This window comes from Microtus ochrogaster, chromosome 1 (assembly GCF_000317375.1).
Source record: "Microtus ochrogaster isolate Prairie Vole_2 chromosome 1, MicOch1.0, whole genome shotgun sequence".
Lineage (NCBI taxonomy): Eukaryota > Metazoa > Chordata > Mammalia > Rodentia > Cricetidae > Microtus > Microtus ochrogaster.
The window spans coordinates 56,378,917-56,401,075 of record NC_022009.1 but is presented as its reverse complement, the minus strand read 5'-3'; the positions used below and the strand labels follow the sequence as shown (position 1 = coordinate 56,401,075).

Genomic DNA, 22,159 nt, shown 5'->3' with positions numbered 1-22,159 from the left:
GGGAGGGGGACTTGATTGGGGGAGGGGGAGGGAAATGGGAGGCGGTGGCGGGGAGGAGGCAGAAATCCTTAATAAATAAATAAATTTAAAAAAAATAAAGTGGCTAGAAATTTTTATTTGATAGCTAAAATGGTGTCTCAATTATATAATCTAAATTAAATTTAAATTTCTTTTAATGATTTTTTTTCTGACTGACTTTAAAGCAACATGTCTTAAAACTGATTAGTATTTTAATACTTTTATTGTCTTCAAATTTTAATGTAAATTGAGGCTATTTCCTTAATTTATGTCAAACAGCTTATTGCCAGCATGGGAGCTGTGTTATAGCTTACAACATTTCAAAGCAGAACATTTTATTCACTGGCATGAGCTGGCACAGTAGGCAGGCTTATTGTAATTCATTTGGGTAAATGAATTGAAACCTTGGAAGTTAATGTACAAAAATATTCTGTCAGTTTTTACAGTTCTTTAATGATAAAATCTGGGTTTAGAATTTCAGCATCATAATTTCTATTGTCTTTATTCCATTCTAATTATTAATTTGATCTTCTTTTCAGTTAAAGTCCATGTATTATCTTTAAAGGACTGCGTTTTGTTTGCCACCCATTTAGAATTATGGTCTCATTTAAAATTATCCCATCATGCTAATTACTAATTACTTGGGTTTGCAAACTCTGGTCCATATGCAAATGTATCTTAAACATTGGAGAAATTATTTTTCTAATTGAAGTTTTTGAATAGATTTTTCTCCTAAAATGTATTATAATTTTAAGAATTATTTTAGGAAAATCAAGAGAATGTGCCGGATAACTATTAGTGACTAAAAAGTTAGGCTACTCTTTAGCATATATCATATTTATTTTTAGTGGTATCTTTGAAAGTCACCAGAAGATGTTTGTGGACGTGCTCAGAACGGAAATCTAAGCGATTGCTACCTAGTGGCCTATGAAACAAACACTAAGTAAATGTTTGGAAAAATCATACAATATTCTGCCAAAAATAAGTATTTGGAGAAACTCTGTGTGTGTGTGTGTGTGTGTGTGTGTGTGTGTGTGTGTGTGTGTGTGTAAAATAAAAGTGTAAAGAAATAGTAAATTTCTAAAATCATTATTTTGTTAGTGAATGTAATAGGTGACCCCCCTTTCTATTTTCCTTTTGTTGTATTCTAGACTATTTTCTGGGTGAGATAGTGATGTGGAAAGTGCCAAAAATCTATATTTCTGTTAGTTTTTCTTTCATCAGTCATAGTTGGAAAGCTGCAAATTTAGCATCATTTTACTTTGTCATCTGACTTTTGATCATCTTTCTTTTAGTAATTAAAATAAATACTTGGTATATTTTCACTATAAAGAAGATGATCTTTTAGCCTTTAAATCCTCTCTATGACTCGCTGAAGATTATTAATGTAAGTAGTTTATTAAAGTTTGTGCTGTTGCTTTTAAGCTTGTAAAAATGCCAGCAATTTGTAAAGATCTCTCTTATAACGCCTTCCCTTCCCAGCTTCTACCTGCTCCCCTCCATTCGTTGTTGCTTTTCTGTTGAGTCTGAATTCCATTTCAAGTTTCTGCATGATGTTGCGAAGACGTCTGTCAAGTGTTTGAGAGTTCCTACAGCTACAGCTTTCAAACCTGATTCATTTGTCTCCGGAGAGCTTAGCTGTCGGTTTGGAGGATTCTCCTGGTTCACAGACACTGTTTTGCTGCTGTGCTTCCCTCTGCTTCTGCACAGTAGATGCTGTATCCACGCAGGCATTAATATCTCTGCTGTGGTCTTTTAGGCTTTGCCTAATTTCGGTAGGAAGGGTTCTGTTTGTAGATGTGGTCCTTCTGTCTTAACCACATTTAATTTACTCAGTTTAATTTTCTGAACTGTCTAACCTTTTGACAATGAGACACAATGTCATTGTCATCAGCAATGTTCATGCTCAAAACCAGAACATAATAGTTTTTAAAAAAAGCAACAAAAAAGCCCAAAGTATTTCACATAGTATCAAGTTTCACAGTTTTCTATTGACTCCTATGGGTCCAGGTTCAATATACCTGTAAGTATTATTCTTTTGGAAGTTAAATACAGCTAAATGTTCTTCATTGTTTGAAAGTCTCATGATTATAGATGTTGGTTGTGTCTAATGGGTGTAAGAGAAAAAAATGCCTTTTTTTTTTTTTTAGAAGAAGTTGCTAGTACTTCTTGTCTTGGAGATTTTACTGATTTGTGAAATCTACAATTTTATTTTTGATTCGCTAAAACAGGAAAAGTTATTTGATAAAAGCAACTGGCTTAAAAAATGACAAACCAGCCAGGTAGTGGTGCACACATTTAATCTCAGCACTCTGGAGGCAGAGGTAGGTGGATCTCTGGGTTCGAGATGAGTCTGGTCTATAGAGTGAGTTCCAGTAGAGCAAAATTCAAAAAAGAAATGATAAACCGATATCCGAATACACATTTTATGATTACATAAGAATCATTTAAAAATTTGTTCTAGGAGTAAAAGAAATTTTGGCTGTGAGCCTAGCCTTTAAAAAATAAATTAATTAAAATAAATTAAAAATTAAAATAATAAAGAAAATTTTTTTCAACTAACACACAGCTTGTGGGTCATTTAAAATTTGTTATCTAAGAGAAGCTGAAAGTGTCTTTGAGTACACTGGGTAGTGTGATCTATACAACTTACAAGGCCTGTGCTTCAGTTTTCTCTTATTGTGACAGCTGTAACAAAGATCCAAAAATTACTGGCTTAAAATAACACAAATTTGCTGTCTTTGAATTGGGGGAGTGTAGCACGATTAATAAAAACCCGGAGTTAGAAATTGGGGATCAACCTGAAGGTCAGAAAAGCAAAACGGCCAGCCACTGGCTTTTACCTCTACCTCACTCTGAAATGGTGATCCTGTCTCCAGGAATCCTCAGAATGAGACTGTCTGAGAGTTGCCTTCATGTTTCTTAAATTCCTCTCTGGTGCTGGGATTAAAGGCATGTACCACTACCGCCTGGTTTCTATGGCAAACTAGCGTGGCTACGGGGATTAAAGGTGTGTGAAACCACTGCCTGGTCTGTAAGGCTGATCAGTGGGACTGTTTTACTCTTTGAACTTCAGGCAAGCTTTATTAAAATACAAATGAAATACCACTATGGGGGTGTGTGCGTCAGAATTCTGAATTACTTGCTCCAAGACTAAAATGAAGGCATTGGTAGCACTTGGTTGTTTGTTCATATAACCTAAATATCTTTTTGCCTGTACCTGTTCTTAGAGAATACTTGATAATCAAATGAAATGGTCTGTTTATTCCAAAATAGTTTTCGTTTAACATAGCCTCTTCTATTCAGTTCTTTGAAGTTTTTTTTTCCAGTATAGTTAATTATTTAATCTAATCAGAACAAAGACATTAATTGTAAAACTCGTCTGCTCCTGTAGAGTGTGTGCACATGTGCACACGTGTGCCACAGTTCACACGAGGAGGTCAGAGGACAACTTGCACAGAAGTTAGTTCATTCCTTCCGCCATGTGGTTGATAGGCTTGGAGGCAAGTGGCTTTACCCACAAAGCCATCGTGCAGCTGTGCTGCTAATTTTATGTAAACTTGGCACAAGCTGGAGTCATTTGGGAAAAGGGAAACTCAATTAAGATTGACCTGTGGTGTATTTTCTTAATTAGTGATTAATATGATGGGACCCAGCTCATTGGGTGGTGCCGTTCTGGGCAGATGGTCCTGGAGTATATAAGAGAGCAGGCTGAGCAAACCTTGAGGAGCAACCCCATAAGCAGCACCCCTACATGGTCTCTGCATCAGCTTCTGCATCCATGTTCTTGCCCTGACTTTCCTGGGTGATAGACTACAAACTATATATATTCCTGAAGTTGCTTTTGGTCATAGTATTTCATTACAGCAACAGAAACCCTGGGACACATAACATAACAGCTCTTTGTGAGAACCAAAGAAGTCCATTATAGAGGCCATTTTTCTCAGTGGGATTACATCCCACTAGGCTCTGCCCTGGAATGGCACTCATTCCTCATCACTTCCCAGCACTGTTTTACTGAGGACCAAGCCTCTAGCACATGAGCCATTTAAAGCACTCTTAAGTCACAGCAGAGCGTAGGCTTGTGATGCCACCACTGCAAAATTTTCAGATGTGTAAGTCTTGAAGAGTAGGAGCTCACTGAATGCCTTCAGGGTGAGTCCTGAAACTGATTTTTATTATTTCTGTCCACACTGGCTACAGCTCAGGAGGCCCAAATATAGCAAAGTAGGCATAGGAATGGCTCTGGTATAAATCAGCCAGCCGTCAAGTTAGATTTCATGCAGTTTTTGATATGCATGCAGTGTGACTACCATCTCATGCTTCCTGCACTGTGCTTTAGCCAATCTGATGGACTGGATCTTCTCAAACTCTATGATAAACAGTCCCCTTTAAAAGTTGCTCTGTTAGGTGTTTGATCAAAAAAAAAAATGGCACCAAGAAATGGAGCTGTTGCTAAGATGAAATTGTACAGTTCATAGGCCTTTGAAACTGATTTGTGGGAAGAAAGTGGAAGGGGTTGGAGCTCGTGTGTAAGGAATTCTAGATCTATTGTGGTGGGAGTCTGGGAGACCAGAATGCCAAGAGAAATGTGGATGGTGATGGCTGGGCTCATGAGGTTTCAGAGGGGTACAGAGACTATCTGGAATGGGAACAGGCCATTTGTACTATATTCTGGCAAAAAACAAACAAACAAAAAAGAACCCTGGCTATATTCTGCCGGTATCCTGAGGATCTGAGGGAGACTGCATTTCAGAAAATAATGCACTAATTATATATTTGGAAGAGGAAATTTGAAGACAAAACAGTGTTATGGGAAGTTTGCTCACCTGGATTTTTTCTGACCCCAGCCATGGCAGCTGTCTTGGCTCTTATACTCTGGAGGGCAAAGAATTCTCATCAGGACCTAGGTTGAACAGGCAGTCAAAATTTATTTTCAGCAAGTGAAGGTGAAAGTATATCTTGCAGTGTGCGAGCAAATGGAGCTGCCTTCAGAATCTGGACTAAAAATCTTGGTCTACCAGTTCCCTTTCCCACCACAGTGGTCTTTCTCCTGGAGTACAGAAGAATTTCTTAGAAGCTGTCCTTAATCACACATCATTGTTGCTACAACCAGCCACATTAGAAGAAGAGAAATTTACTAGAGGCAAGGACAGTGGTGCCCTGTTGAGAGCTCTTCAGGAGCCTGCTGGTATTAGCTGAGACTGGCTTCCTTCCTCTCCCCAGCAGGGCAGGTCCTTCCTCTTGTCTGGTTTAGTTCGGCTTTCCTATAGCCCATCACAAGTTCTCTTATATTTAAAATTCCTGACTTCACTGTTTTTACCTTATAACAATATTCAAGCTGTGTTTATTTTTCAAAAAAATTAATTCATTTTAATCAAGTGTATTTGTCTGTGCCTGGGTCCCTGTGGCAGTCAGAGGTGCTGGATCCACTGGAGCTGGCGTTACAGGTGGTTGTGAGTTACTAGATGAGCGCTGGGAATTGAACTCTGGGACTCTGTTTTTTTTTTTTTTTTTTTTTTTATTTGGTTTTGGTTTTTCGAGACAGGGTTTCTCTGTGGCTTTGGAGCCTGTCCTGGAACTAGCTCTGTAGACCAGGCTGGTCTCGAACTAACTCTGGGACTCTTTAAGAGCAGTGCATGCCCTTAACTGCTGGGTCTCTCTCCATTCCCTCAGGCTGCGTCTTGGTTACTGCTCACTGCCCTTATCTAAGTCTGGTGCTGAAGGAGTTTTCTGCTTGAAATCAATTGCCTAGGAAATTATTTTCTCAGATGTAGGTACTAAGGCATTGTGGCCATTGCAGTTATGGCCCAGGGGATAATATTCTATATCTTGAGCTGACAACTGAACTCAGTAGAGTGAGGAATTCTGACAGCTTGCACCTGATTCATGAAAGCTTCTGAGGCCAGGCACTGTGTGGCAGTATTAGATTCCTTGCAAGAGATGTTGAAAAGGCATTGGGTTAAGCTGTAAAGATAAAACCTTACTTGTAGTACAGACCTCTTGGTGTTAGAGATGACATCCCATTGAGGAAAGCTTCAGGAGTGAAATGGGGCTGATTTTCTAGACAATGTGAGTGCTGCAGACTGGAAGGGCAGGCCCAAGCCCATAGGAGCTCAAATGATTCCATTAGAGTCTCAGATGCCAGGTAGATTGCTTCAGCGTTCTTGTCCTGCTAAGTATGGGTCTTGTTTTGTTCTGACCTCCTCTTTCTATGCCCTCATTCTTACCTTTCCAAATGGGAATATTTTCTCACTACCACTGTGTGTGTGTGTGTGTGTGTGTGTGTCTGTGTGTGTGTGTGTGTGTGTATGTGTGGTTATACCAAGTATACAAAATGTGTGTTTGTGTCTATGTATATATGTATATGATATATATGTATGTGTCTCTATATACTTTATACCACATTCTTTCCCAGTGGATGCTATTGATATTAATGTACTTATAAACTCATAAATATTTCAAGTTTACTGTACAAATAAATTCACTTCATAGTCTAGTAGACAAATGAATAGTAATACATTTGAATCAACAACATAAAGATACTACAGGTAAATTATATATTAAATTTTTACATGATTGTGGAAATTAAACTAATATAGGAAAAATAAGTTACTTTTACTACTGTTAATTTAAGTCTTTATACTGGTAACTGATTTTAGTGTGTTTTTATTGAGTTATTTGTACATAATTTTGTATCATGATTAAAAAGTTCTGGAGTTCCTGTGATCCTTGTGCAAACTCAAACCAGACTAAATCCCAGTGTGGAGAGGGGAGGTGGCCATGAAGTCCTACCACTAACAGAGGCACCATTGGCAGTTGATAGCTGTGGGTGAGGGAAAATGAGCTTCTTTAAGAGTGTTGCCCCAGGTAATTGACCACTTTTAGTGGAAGGCCACACGTTCAAGAATGTATGGGTAGTGCAAGTTAGACTTGATGGCTAAAAAAAATAAGACACTAAACTGGGTGGGTATGGAAGGAGGGGTGGATCTTGGAAAAGGTGAATATGATCAAAAGATGTTGTACAAATTCCTCAGATACTATTACATTAATAATAATATGTTAGTATTATACACATTCTATGTAATTCAAGCAATGTTTAAATGGGTAAAATGGGAGTGGTGCTTTACCTGGGGAGGGCAATAGGAGGTCAATACAGAAGGAAAAGGGGAGGAGAAGAAAACAACACTCAAAGAATGCCTGCAGAAACCATAAGGAATCATGCTATTATTTAATAAAGAGTTATATACAATATATATGTCTATGTGTATACATTTTCATAATTTAAAAAAATTGTTATCCCACTTGGGCTGACACTGCTTCCCCCAGGAACCATAGACTGTCTAATAAAAACCCAAATGCCATGCATGAGAAACCCTCTTTTGGATAATCAATCAGAAGTCCAAGAGACTCAGACTTCTAGACTATTGGGGTTTCCATTGGTTGATTCCCAGTGGCTGAAGATTAGTCCCTATATTTGAAGACACTGTGTACCTGAGTATCTGAGCTGAATCTGACTTTGGAGTCTCCTCCCTGAGGACTAACCTTAACATTACTGGAAGATAGGGAAGCAACCGATATTCCTACCCAGCCAATGAATCACAGCAATGACCAGCATGGCACCATAACCCAAAGGGTAGAGTGGTGTCACTCATGTTGGTGGTAATCATCAACTCTCTAATTGGGCTTAAGGTCTTCCCAACAGGAGAAAAAACATGCCTGGTACTGGGAGCCTAGTTGTCTATCTACCTGGGTATAGTGAGCAAACAGATTTTGGGGAGAGCATACTGCCAACAGTTTAGTAAACTAGCATAATACCTAATTGTATTCTAAATATTTATCCTTATATCCACAGATAAGTATGAATCTCACCCCTCATTAAAGAAATTCTCTTTGCAACAGACAGATTATTACAGGAAAACAGAACTAGTCAAAATGCAGAGAACAAGTGATCTTAGGCTACCCAGCCTCATTTATAAACATCTGCAACACAACTTTAGTACCCAAGGGTCAAGAAACATCACATAAGGGGGTGAAAAGATCTAAGAGTCACATAACCAGGAAGCTACTGTGAGATTGTGACTCCTAGAAATAGCAGGGAAGCTTCACCTCAACAATATGGCTGTCTAAACAAGACATGAAGTACAAGACCAATAGACATGCTAGGAAGGTGGAAATCTCATGGAGTCCCACACATAGACACAGAACTACAGGCAACTAAGGAATGCTGAGAGCAAGAATAATAGTCTTCCTCGGGGATGAGCCCACTAATTGGTTAGCCAATGCTTAGTGCTCAGTTCTGGAATTATATGAGTACAAATAACACTAAAGGTCTGAAATGCATACATATGCATATGTATACACATATATTTGTTATTGGGAGCAAGAGGATACAGCTGAGGTACTGGAGGGAGGAAAGGGAAGGAGAAAATAATGTAATTGTATTTTAACCTTAGAGAAAACTTTCTGTATTATTTCATCAGTTTAGTCAGATACCTTCTTTATTTATGGATGGCTCATCTGTCTAAACTTCCAGGTTTCACTGTTAAGCTAACGAGTTAGTTACCTTTTACTCTGAGTAGTTCTTCTTGAACGGCAATAAAATTATTCCTTATGATATAGTCTGTTTATTCTCATTATTGTTTGTTGTTTTTATTATTATTCAGTTTAGTTTCTAATTTTCCTTTTCATGTATGCCTTGAGTTGGCTGCACTGCTTATCTGTGTGATGGGCAGTTCAGTTATTTGCTGACATCTCTTTTTTTTTTTTGGACATAAGGTATGTTTTATTTTCACCAGTCATACATTTTTTCTATAATATTCCAGGGCCAAATGGTTTCACTTAGCAGTTCAATTAATAAGGAGTCCCCCTTCAGAGACCCATGTGCTGGTGGCATTGGCTCAGAGTGCACAGGTTCACAGTGCACTTTTTGGCCGAATCTTGCAGGCAGCTCTTCTTCCACATGATGAAGGGATCTTGGAAATGCCCTGGTAGGGTGCAACAGGGTGGGGAGAAATCCTCTAGTCTAGGCTGTTAAGACATTTCACTCTACTTATCCTGCTTAGTGGTCTCTTTGGTTGGCATGGTGTTCCTCTCCTATGTCTTAATTTTCTTCAGATTGGCCTTATGGAAGCTTGTGATTTCCCCCATGACCATCTTGTCTGCCATTTTCTTACAACCTGTGGAATCTCTTCCCATCCCAAGTTCAAGGTGCTCTGCCACTTGCGTTGCTGAGGCAAGAGACTGACACCTTTGATTTTGTTTATTCCCAGCAAAAGTTACATGATTTGATAGAGAAATAATTGTAAGACTGGCAGTTGGTCCAGTGGTATGCACATGTAATTCCAAGCACTCAGGAGGCAGTTTGAGAAAGATTGTGAGTTTAAGGTCACTTGAATTATAACCAGACTTAGTCTCAAAATGCTGAAACAAAACAAAACTACTTGGTGATGGGGTAACACTCATAAATAGTATTAGTTAACTACATAGACTGGAGTTATAAACACTTCCTTTATGGGTCTGGGGTCATTCAGAGATTCACCAGTCTGGCTATAAATCATTCTAAACAAAGAAGAAGCCGTTTTTCAGAAACTGGTGCAAGGTCTAAGGGCAGGGCAGTACTTCCAAATGTAGCTCATAGCCACATATGCTAGAGATTTATAAAGGCAGAGAACATAAAGTTACATTCTGTTTACCTGCAAGCAGGTTACATTCTTTATTGCAAAGTCTTGGAAATCTCTACCAAAACAAGCTTTGTTTACAGAAGCAGAAACAGTGGTTAACCTTATGACTCATTATCTTACATAAACCACAGTTTTGTTAAAATTGTACAAAACCAGGCAATTACAAAAACAGTCCTTAACATTTGGAAGTCCAATTTTGTTTTGTAGTTCTCTCAAACATGATAATTGTAAACTTTTAAACATAAACTTAGTCATCACACTTGAGAATTTCCTGAGCATATGTGTAGCAAGTTGAGCGCTATCCGGTACCCTGTGCAACTGAAAACAGGTTTGTAAAGATTTAAAATCACTATAATGCAAGTAGTTAGATCTAAGTAGTAAATATTAAAGTAGTAGTTCATACAGTGATCAATAGGTGTCGCTGTTTCCCATGAAAATTTAAATTATGAACTTTGCTTCATTGTTTGAGTATGCCTCTTATGCACAATTTGGGAACCATAGGTCAGAGCCAGTAAGTTTGTCTGTTTCTCTGTCTTTGTATCTCTCCATCTCTGTCTCTGTTTCTCTCTGTCTCTGCCTTTCTCCACTTTGTGTTTATCTATGTTATAGTTAGAAGACAGTTCATTAGTTCTGGGTAAAATCCCATTCTCATTTCATATATGTATTAGAAAATAGCATAAAACCCATTTTAATTAGACAGTTCAGTGACATTAACTGCTATTTCTCATCATCCCAATTGTAATGACTCCCTATTTTCTCTGAGTCCTTACTAACATCTATTCTACAAACGTCTATAGCTATATTTTCTTTTTAAAGTATCTCATAAAGCAACTCACAGTATATTTATATTGGCTTTTAGTGTGATTTTACATTCCCATGAGCAGCACCTAAGTTTTCATTTTTCTCCCCATCCTTACAAAAGCTTGTTTTCTTTTCAGTACTTTTATTGTGTCAGTCATCATCATGCATGAATAATGTCTCATAGTTCTGATTTGTCTTTCCCTGATGGCTGCTGATGTGAACATCTTTTTGATGGACCTTCTATCTCTCCAAGCATATATCTTCATCGCAGAAAGATCTGTTCCAGTCATTTCTATTAGTATTTTGTTGTTGAAGGTGATAGTGGTGTATTTTGAAAATTTTCAGGTTATTTTGGCAAACCATTCCTGATATTCGTTCATTTATTTTATGTTTACCCAGTGTTTTTCTAGACAGTTCCTTGACCACCAGGGAGCCTTACAGTCTTTGAGGACTGTGTCTGTAATGGAGCACTCTTTCAGATCTCAGCTAAGGTAGCTTTCAGCCCGGTCACCAGCCTGCAGTGAAAGCTTAAGGATGTCTCCTGCCCAACTGAACGTGCTTCTTGTCTGGACTGCATGGTTTTCTAAAATCCCAGTGCACATGCTGCATTACATATGTGTTACTTGCCACAGTCTCCTCAAATTTCTCTGTGCATGGCCTGTCGTTCATCTCCACCTCTAACCTTTTGCTTCGTACCCTGTCATGTAGGATCAGTGTTTGATGCTTTTCCTACCTGAGTTCTGTGTTGGACAAAACAGAAAGGAGTTCTGTGCACCAGTACTCCTAGAGCAGGTTAGCATGGCTATGTACAGCAATGTATGCATCAGGTCAGCTTTGCTTCCTACTGTTACACATAAATAGTTACTTCAAGAACAACGCCACCACTGCACAGAGAGAACACGGGAGAAGAATCAGTGGGGAATGCAGTAAAACTTTCTTCCTATTTTTCATGTATTTTGCTCATAATCTTCCTCCTCCCCAACTCCTCCCAGAGAGCTCCCACATCCCTACCCACCCAATCTCACGCTTTCTTGTGCACTCACCCTCGGGTAAAAGCAAACACCCCAAAATACTAACCAAACAAAAAAGTTTGTGTGTGTGTGTGTGTGTATGTGTGTGTGCATGCATGCGCGTGTGCATGTGCACACGCACACACAGACACACACATGAAAAAAACAACAGCAACCACAAAAAATACCATGAGTCCATTTAGTGTTGTTCAACTACTCTTGGGGTTGGGTCCTTCCCTGGAGTGTTGTGGATTTACCCATTGACACACCAATGAAGAAAAGTGGTTTTCCCTTTCCCAGCAGGTATCAATTACAAATAGATTTTTAGTTAGGGCTGAGACTTTGTGCCCACATCCCCTTCTCCCTGCTGGGAGTTTTTCCTGCTTTGAACCAGTGCAAGTCTTGTATATGCTGTCACAGATTCTGCAAGTTTATATGTGAATGATTGCTGTTGTGTCTGAAAGATGCTGTTTCCTTGGAGTTCTCCACCACCCCTAGCCCCAAGAATCTTTTGGCCTCCTCTTGTTAATTATTTCCAAAGCCTTGAGAAAAGGGGTTTGATGATCACATTTATGGCTGAATGCTCCACAGCTTTAGCATAGTGTCCAGTAGGTAGGTCTCTGTGTTAATTACTACAATAGGAAGTTTCTCTGATGGGAGTTGAGTGATGCTCTGATATATGTATGGGCATAGCAATTATGAGTCATTATGATTGTTGTGTTTAGTGGAATAATAGTAGTGAGGTTTTTTTTTTTTTTTTATGACCTAGCTAGTCTCAGGTCCTCGGCCACTGTAGAAGTTTCAGGAATGGTTTCATCTCATGGAGTGTGACTTAAATCTAATTTTAAAAGTAGCTAGTTAATCCCATAACATTTGTGCTACTGTTGTACCAACACATCTTGCTTTATGGTCTCTCTTAAAAATTGTGTATGTACAGAAACTGTTTTGTCATCCAGAGCAGTATGTTTTTCCCTTTCCTTTTTAAAATTTATTTTATAAAACAATCTTTTCTCATTTTATATACCAATCCCAGTTCATTCCCCCCCCCCCTGTAGTTCCATGCCTGCTCTATGCGCCACACACTGCAGTATGGTTCATGAGTCGGGCAAGGGACAGAAACACACACAGACAGCCAAAAATGCTCTCTTTATTGTGTTCCAGGACAGCTTATATAGGGTCTCCTTGACTAATGGCCACGCCTTAACTCTCAGCTGCAAGCCCACCAGAAACCACTCCTTTGCCATCAGGAACTCCTGAAGGTCTCCTGCTCAGAGCAGCTGCAAGCATAGGAAAACAAGTTGTTAACTTCGGCAGGCAGGGGGTCACAGGAAATTCATGGTTGAGGGTTCACAGTCCCCAACACCTCCCCTCCTCCCAATCTACCCACCTTCCACCCACACTATCCCCCATCCACTCCTCAGAGAGGATAAGGCTTCCTATGGAGCAAAGTCTAGGACATTCCTTTGAGGCAGGACCCAGGTCCCTCCCCCTATATCTGTGCTGATTAAGGCATCCCTCCAAAGAGAATGGACTCAATAAAAGAATAGTTCAAGCACTGGGGATAAGTTCTGGGTCCACTGCCAGTGGCCCCACAGACTTCCCCAGCAACACAACTGTCACTCACATTCAGAGGGCCTAGTTTGGGCCTATGCAGGTCCCCCTACTGTCAGTCCAGAGTCTGTGAGCTCCCACTGACTCAGGTGAATTGTTTCTGTTGGTATGCTCCATCATGGTCTTGATTTTTTTTTTTTTTTACTCATATTATCAATCCTCTCTGTCTTTGGATTTGGGAGCTCAGCCCGGTATTTTGCTGTAGATCTCTGCTTCTGCTTCTATCGGTTGCTGGATGAAGTTTCTATGATGACAATTAAGGTAGTCATGAATCTGAATACAGGGGAGGGCAATTCAGGTACTTTCTCTACTATTGCTTAGGGTTCTAGCTGGGACCATCCTGTGGATTCCTGGGAATTTCCCAAGTACCAGGTTGTTTCTTGCTAGCCCTATAATGGCTCCCTCAATCAAGATATCTCTTTCCTTGTTCTCCCTCTCTGTCCTTCCCCATCTCGACCACCCTGTGCCCTCATGTTCTCCTCTCCCTCTTTCCTTCTGCCCCCCCCCCCCCATGCTCCCAATTTTCTCAGGAGTTCTTGTTTATTTCCCCTTCTCAGGAGGATCCATATATGTCTCTTTTAGGGTTCTCCTTGTTACCTAGCTTCTCTAGGGTTGTGGACTGTAAGTTGATTATCCTTTGATTTATGTCTAATATCCACTTATGAGTGAGTACATACCATTTTGGTCTTTCTGTGTCTGGGTTACCTCACTCAGGATTTTTTTCCTAGTTCTGTTCATTTGCCTGCAAATTTCAAGAAGTCATTATTTTTTACCACTGAATAGTACTCCATTATATAAATGTACCAATTTTTCTTTTTTCATTCTTAAGTTGAGTGGTGTCTGGGTTGTTTCCAGGTTCTGGCTATTACAAATAATGCTGCTATAAACACAGTTGAGCAAATGTTCTTGTGGTATGAGTGTGTATCTTTTGGGTGTATGCCCAAGAGTTATTGCTGGGTCTTGAGGTATATTGATTCCCAATTTTCTGAGAAATTGCTGTACTGATTTCCAAAGTGGCTATACTTGTTTGCACTCATTTTATGTGTTCTTGGAATTGATTTGCAAGTATATTATTGAGAACTTTGCATCTATATTACATATTATATATTATTCTGTAATTTTCTTTTTTGTTGAATCTGTGTGGCTTCAAAATCAAGTTAATAGTGCCTTGTAAAAAGACCTAAGAAAATGTTCCTCCATTTTCTTTGTGGAATGATTTGAGAAGCATTGGCAGTAGCTCTTTTAAAGTCTGGTAGAATTCTGTGCTGAATCCATCTGGCTCCCCCCCCCCCACCCCGAAAGTTTTATTTACTACTTCTATTTCTTTAGGGGCTATGGATTTGTTTAAATTGATTATTTCATCTTGTTTTAACTCTGGTAGTTTGTATATATCAAGAAATTAATCCATTTCTTACAGGTTTTCCAGTTTGGTGGAATACAGATTTTCAATATGATCTTATTATTTTCTGAATTTCTTCAGTGTTTGTTGTAATGTCCCCTTTACATCTCTAATATTATTAATTTACATCTCTCCATCTTTTGCTTGATTGGGCTAATGATTTGTAAACTATTGTTGTTTATCAAAGAATCAACTCTTCCTTTCAATGATTATTTTTGTTTGTATTTCATTGATTTCAGCCCTTAGTTTATTTTTACCACCTGCTTTAATGGGGTATTATTTATTCTTATTTTACTAGAGCTTTCAAATGTGTCATTAAGTTCTTAGTACAAGATTTTCAGTCTTTTGATGTAGGCACTTAGTGCTATGAATTTCCTTTTTAGAACTACGTTTATTATGTCCCATATGTTTGGACACATTGTATTTTGTTTTTATTCAAATTAAAAGTTTTTAATTTCAGTGAATTTGTTGAGTCTTGCTTTGTGCTCTAATATGTGGTCAATCTGGGGAAATTTCCATGCGCTGCTGAAAGGAAACGATATTCTTAGTGTTCAGGTAGGAAGTTAGATCTCTTTGGTTTATGACATTACATAACTCTAACAATTCTGTTTAATATTTGTCTGGATGACTTATCTATTGGTTATGCTTGGGCATCCAAGTAACTTCCAATTAAAGTGTTAGAGTCAATATATAATTTTAGCTATAGTGGTGTTCTATTAATGCCCTCCTATTTGGTGCATTAATGTTTAGAACTGCAATATTGTCTTGATAGGTTTTTCCTCTCGATGATATATATTGCCTGTCTCTATTTCTTCTGATTAGTGTTGGTTTTGAGTATGTTTTGTCAGATATTAAGACAGCTATGACTGCTTGCTTTTCAGCTCCATTTGTTTAGAATAATTTTTTCCGTCCTTTCCCCTCAGGTAAAGTCTATCTTTGATGTGTAGCTGCATTCCTTAGATGCAGTGGGATAGACCCTTTTTAAAATCCAGCCTGTTAGTGTTTGTCTTTTTATTGGGATTTGAACCCACTAATATGGTGTTATGAATGAGTAGAATTTATTAACTCCTGTTATTTTGTTGTTAATAGTGTGGGTCTCCTTAATTCCCTCTTTCTGATGAACCAGTTTAGTTTTATTTATTCCTTTTGTCTTCTTGGATGTATGGAATGTATCACTGGACTAAAGATTTCCTTCTTTGATGAACAGATATTTCCTATTTTTATCACGGAAAGTTTTTCATTCTCCATCAACTGTGCCTGATAGTTTTGCTGAATATAGTTTTCTGGGCTGGCATCTATGTTCTCAGAGTTCTTTGAATCCAGGTCCTTCTGGCTTTTAGAGTCTCCTTTGAAAAGTCAGGTATTATTCTAATGGACCTGCCTTTGTATGTGACTCTTTCTTCTTCCCTTAAAGCTTTTAAAAACACTGTCTTTGTTGTTCTGTACATTTGGTGTTTTAATTACTATGTACTGTTAAAAGTCTCTTTTCTGATTCTATTTGATATTCTGTATGCATCTTGCACCTTGATAAGCATCTCTTTCTTTAAATTGGAGAAATTTTCTTCTGTGATTTTGTTGAAAATATTTTCAGTGCCTTTTTTTTTCTTCTTCCTTGAAGCCTATTATTCATAGATTTGGCCAGAATTCCTGGATTTTTTAAAATTTAACATTTTTCGTGGCTGAGCTATTCGTGTTTACTATTCTGTTTTGGACACTTGAGATTTTTCCCTGTGTTTTAATTCATCTATTCATGATGCTTACCTTTGAGTTTTTTAAATCTGGCATCCTAAGTTTTTCTCTTCCAGTTTTATTTCAGTTTCAGTTTTTTTTGTTTGCTTTTGTGATTCTATTTCCTTGTTAAATTCTTTTATGTTTTGAATTGTTTTCATGATTTCATTCATCTGTTTGTGTTTTCACAGACGTCATTAAGGGATATACTCATATTGCCTTTGGGTTCTTGAACATATTCATAATTGCTGTTTTGAAGTCCTTGTCTTGAATTTCCGCTAAGCATCTTTTCTCAGGGCCCATTACAGTGGGGCTGCTAGATAGTGGTGGGAGCATATTGCTTTGATTATTTGTGTTATTGTTGTTGCACTGGGATCTGGGCAGCTGGCGTTATTTGAAGGATTTCTTACATATCTGGTCTTGTCTTTGTTAGGTGAGTTTTCTTTCCATTCTTTGGTTGCTATTGCCTACTCTGGATCCTGCCAATGTGACGGCTGTGGGGGTCCATGAATCCCAGCAAGTGTGGTGGCTCTGAGGTCCCTGAGTCCCAGTCTACTGTGGGTTCTTTGGTTGCCTGGTAAAGATGAGTTCTGTGGGTTGGTTTTCTCATGGCAGAATGGAGATGGGCTCTAAGGAAAGGCTGAGGGGGTGGCATGTAAGAACTAGGTGTACTTGGGGTCTGCACCAAGACAGCAAGTTCTTTCTCACCATTATAATGATAATTTTTCTTAATTGTTTTGATTGCTAAAAACCTTTGGGTATTTCCCAGGGCTTCAACAAAGTCAATTCATTGTAAAAAAAAAAATCATTATTATATTTATTTATTTTATTTATGAGTGTGCACACACCTACTGTTTGTGGGCGTCAATTTTCTCCACCTTGTGAGTACCAGGGGTTGAATTTGAGTTATCAGTCTTGAGAGCAAGTGCCTTAACCTGTTAAGCAATCTCACAAAGTCCCCACAGCCCCTTTAAACTACTACTCTGGGATAATTTTCTAGTTCACTATTTTGCCTTCAGTAATATTTGTCCTGTGCATTTGCATATTCCATATCATTTGCTTGTCTTTTGCGTTGATTGAGAAGACTAGTGCTCTCTTATTTCATTAGCTAAAGTGAGTAATTTGAAGAATATAAATTGGCCATTTTTCTTAGCACCTTAGTTTTCCACTGAGCCAACAACTCTCTCTATATATGTATTTATATATATATATATATATATAAATTTAGTTAAAAATTATATATATACATATGCATGTTTATTTTTAACTTAATTTTCTATGTTTTTTTATTACTTAGTTTTCTAAGACCTTTGTGCTAGATTTTAGCCAAATGGTCCAAAACTATTTAGTGTTCAGATTTTCTTCAAAGGCTCATTGTACAGATCAACTCTTAATATCACCCACCACATTTTTACTGATTTGTAAGCCGTACATGGCTAATTTTCAAATGTATTACTGTACTCAAGGTAGGCAAGGACATGCTGGTAGTTACCGATAAAAGATTGGCTCTCTGGCAAAAGGGAATAAAAAGACCGTATTTATAACCTTCAGATCTGGTTTTATGTAAATACCCTATCTATGACTGATTGCTAAAGACATGGCACCTCTTATCTTTGAGTTTGTAAGGCCTTAGTAGCTTTTGGCAACTGACTTCAATACTATAGTTAGGGAACTCTTATTGTTACAACAAGTGGTCTGTTGTGGTTTATGGATGAACCACAGGAATCTTATCATATAGTAGTCTGTATTGGAAGTCCTGTGGCCCCTCTCTTTGTCTGTCTGTATTTCTCCTTCCTCCTTCTCTCTCCCTTTCTCTCCCGCTCTTTTTCTCACTAACTCTCTTCACCCCGATATGTACCTCAGTCAGCAGAGTACTGGATATGCAGGCATGTGAACCACCACAACTGTTAGGGAACCGGGGTGTAACTAGCAATATTTTTAAGGTCGTGAATTGGCCTTTATTTGGGCAAACTTCTGCACTTTTCCTTCTAGCACATGTCTGTATTATAAGTCATGTCTGTCAAGTGCATACAAGTCTGTTTTTCTTACTTTAGCAAAACGCCTGAAGTTGGGTACTTAACAAGAAAAATAGTTCACTTAGCTCACATTTTTGTCTGGTATTCCAGACAGCATTGCGCTAGTTCTGCATAGGATCCTCCTGGTTGTATTACCTCATGGTAATTGACAAGACAATGTCTACAACACAGGGAGCAATGAAGGATCATTGTGAATCAGGAAGCCAAAGAGATGAGAGGAGTCAGACTTGTTCTTTCAATAATTCATGCCAGGAAATAAGCATACTAAGGTAGATTCCTAATGACCTAAAAAACTCCCACTGGGTGCTGCCTCTTAAAGGTTCCATTGCCTTTCACATCACTACAATGGGGATTGGAACTTCCAGCAAATTAGCCCTTGGGGGACAAAGCACATCCAATCCATAATAATGGCCTTATTTGAGTGATTGACAGATCCAGAAAATGGTAAAATTTTCTGAACTCAGATTTGCTTGGTGACATTTGATGATAGCTACAGTCTCTGACTAGGCCCAGGATGGGTTTGTTTACAGTCTTAAAAAGTAATGTACTGGCATTTATATTAGGCAGACTTCGAATCTCTACTGCTGTCTTTTTGAGAATCTGCTGAAGTAGTCATTGGTTTTCACCCATCTTCATTCTCACGTCAACAGAAAGAATCCTTTTTCTTTGAATATTGAGGTCATGATGTCCTAGTCTCAGGGATCTAGAGGCATTGCCTAAGAGTGATCCTTTTAAACTCTGTTGATTATTTTGCCTATGGCTCAATTCAAATTCAGATTTTTTTATTCAGTCTTAAAGAATAGGCTTAGTAATAGAATAGCTTTAGTAAAAAGACAGAGCATTGCCAAACCCAGAGAGTTCTACCAGCCCTTGATCATTCTGTAAAGACAGAATCAGTAAGGAATACCAAGTTAGTATATAAAGATCCTGCATGTCCCTGGTGTCACAAGCTTAAAGAATTCACAAATCTTACCAGGCCTTAATTTATAGTAAGATTTATAACCAACTTTTTATATTATCTGGGTGCTGCAATTTGCATTTGCTCTTCCGTTCACAAAGGCCCATGGCACTGCTGGAAGGTGGTAGAAGCATTTTAGAGGTGGGACCCCATGTGGGCACAGTATTGAAATTTAGAGAGTAATGCAGAGTTTATTTGGTATTTAAGTGGAGTTACACTTCATAGCTAGAGTTCTTATTCCTTGGAGTTGTCATAAGCCAGACAGTAAAAGCCATTCTGATGAAATTTCAGGTGGAAATGAAGACCATGTTTTAGAAAATAGAATAATACCTATATCATTCAGAAAAAAAATGTGGTAAGGTACTTTGCTGATGACTGTGAGGCCCTGGACTTGATCCCCAGCACTACAAACAACAAAACACACAATCAGTTCAGTGGACTTGCCTTTATACTTTGTCGAGTGCAAAACTTAAGAGCTATGAGCTGGAATATCTGGTGGAGGAAACATCTGAACAGGAGAGCATTGAGGTGATTAGATGACTGCAAGGGAAAGTGACTCACACATACAATTTATGATTAAAGGAGAATCCTATTGGGGAGCATCCACAACCAGGGATTAAGGTGCCTTTTTGTCCGTTCTTTGTCTCCTTGATTAAAAAATATATAAGTAAAAATGTACTCGAAGCAAGCTCAAGGACTATTTTATTAGATTTTGAGAGACAATCCACAGGGCTGGCAAGTGTAAATCTTAGCTGCTAGGAGGAGGCAGCTGGAGAAGAGGTAGAGAGAGTCACCTTTTGAATTAGGGGCCAAGCAAACAGGCTGTGAGGTAATGGAGGTTGGTAAGCAGCTGCCTGGGAACGAGAAAGAGGACTATCCAGAGAGTTGAGGCAAGCATACTCAAGTTTTGATCTGTATCAGAAGAGATAAAGGGGGAAGGAAAGATTATGCCTTTAATAGGTTGTAATCTAGGTTTATCAGAAACCCTGTGAACAACTCCTCCAACTGCCACTGCTTTCTCTTGAATAAGAAGTCAAAAGAGAATACTACTAGACTCAGGACCTGACCTTTGACAGTGCCTCATTTTTCCCAGGTAAAAGATTTTGGGTTTAGTTATTTCATAACTGCTGAGAGGAGTTACTGTGGTGAACAATTGAATATATTATGTATATGTACACATTTATATGTATGTTTATAAATTATTATTAAAGATACTTACATTATCAACTTCTTGGTGACAGGGACTTACTTGGTAGCCTGGAATGTAGTAGAACTTATTGACCTTAAACATGGCAGTTCTGCATCAGCTTCCTGAATGAGTCAACCACATCTGGTTTTTATAAACACTGCAATAAGTTATAGAATTTACTTAATTTTGTTACCCACATTTGTTGTTGGTTTTTGTATAAGTTTAGTAACTATTAATTGGTAAAGGGGGTTGAGACTTTGAAGCAGAATTGTATAGTCCTACCTTAGTTGGTGTTTCTATTGCTGGGAAGAGACACTGTGACCATGACAACTCTTATAAAGGGAAGCATTTTACTGGGGTGACTCGCTGACAGTTTCAGAGGTTTAGTCCATTATCATCATGATGGGTCCCATGTGCAGGCAGACATGTGTTGGTTACATCTTGATCAGAAGGAAACAGGAAGTTGACTGAGATATGGAAAGTATCCTGAGCTTAGGAAACCTCAGCTCACCCCCACAGTGACACACTTCCTCCAACAAGGCCAGGTCATACCCACTCCAACAAAGCCACACCTCCTAAAAGTGCTGCTCCCTATGAGATTATTGGGACAAATTACATTCAAACTACTCTAGTTCCTATCACTATTTGTATTTTTTATTCCTTTCTAAAAGCCATCAACTTTATTAATTAAAAATTGTTGTACATAAGAAATATGACTCTTCTATAAAAAGGAACCATCTATGATGGTGATGTCCTTTAGAATAAAATGGACTATTGTAGGTTCATAAAGTTATGAGTTGAGCAGATAATAAACTTGATGACTTGCACTATATGTAATTAAGTTGCTCCCCCAAAGTGTAGCATGTGGCCTCTGAGTACTTAATGAATGTGGAGGTGTGCATAAGAATGGCTCCATAGGCTCATATGCTTGAATGCTTAGTCACCAAGGAGTGGCACTATTTGTGAAGGACCAGGTGTGACCTTATTGGAAGTATGTCCCCAGGGGTAGGCTTTGAGGTTTAAAATGTCCACACCAGGCACAGTCTCTTGGCTTTGGATCAGGATGTAGGTCTTAGCTACATCTCCAACACCAAGCCTGCTTGCCACCATAACCCTACCATGATGATAATAGACTAAACCTCTGAAACTGTAAGCTACCTCCAGTTAAATCGTTTCCTTTTTCATAGTTGTCATGGTCGTGATCTCTTCACAGCAGTGGCACAGTGGCTAAGACAGTGAGGATGATGCTTGCTAAAGGTGACAGAGTGCCTGTCCTATTCCTCACGTGCACTAAACTACTGATAACAACTTTATCATTTCTTGATTGTTAAATCTCAAGTAGGGAGTCATCCCAAGATGTTTAAGAAAAATACATTCAGCTACAAACATTTTCTTTCAGTTCTTGCTTGCTTAAAAGAAATTTGCAGTCTTTCCCCAGTGTTACATGTTGTGAAATCCTATGGGGGTAGGTATTTATATAGTATAGTGTATTAGATATTCTAGCATAAAACATATAAAATATTCTAACATCAAAGGAAATACTCAAAAGTGACAGAATGTTCACTTTTACTTCTGAAAAGTATGTATTCTTTTTAAATTTTTAATATCTCCCATTTCCGTTCCCCTCCCCTAATCAAGTCCCCCTCCCTCGTCAGCCCAAAGAGCAGTCAGGGTTCCCTGCCCTGTGGGAAGTCCAAGGACCGCCCACCTCCATCCAGGTCTAGTA

General features: G+C 38.5%; 1 protein-coding gene and 1 pseudogene across 6 annotated transcripts in view; one reads left to right on the top strand and one right to left on the bottom strand.

Moving 5' to 3' along the window:
* Positions 1–22,159, top strand: part of Mipol1 (mirror-image polydactyly 1) — a 261,950-nt gene that overhangs the window by 7,064 nt on the left and 232,727 nt on the right. The window lies entirely within an intron of this gene.
* On the bottom strand, positions 9,052–9,186 carry LOC101994429 (annotated as a pseudogene).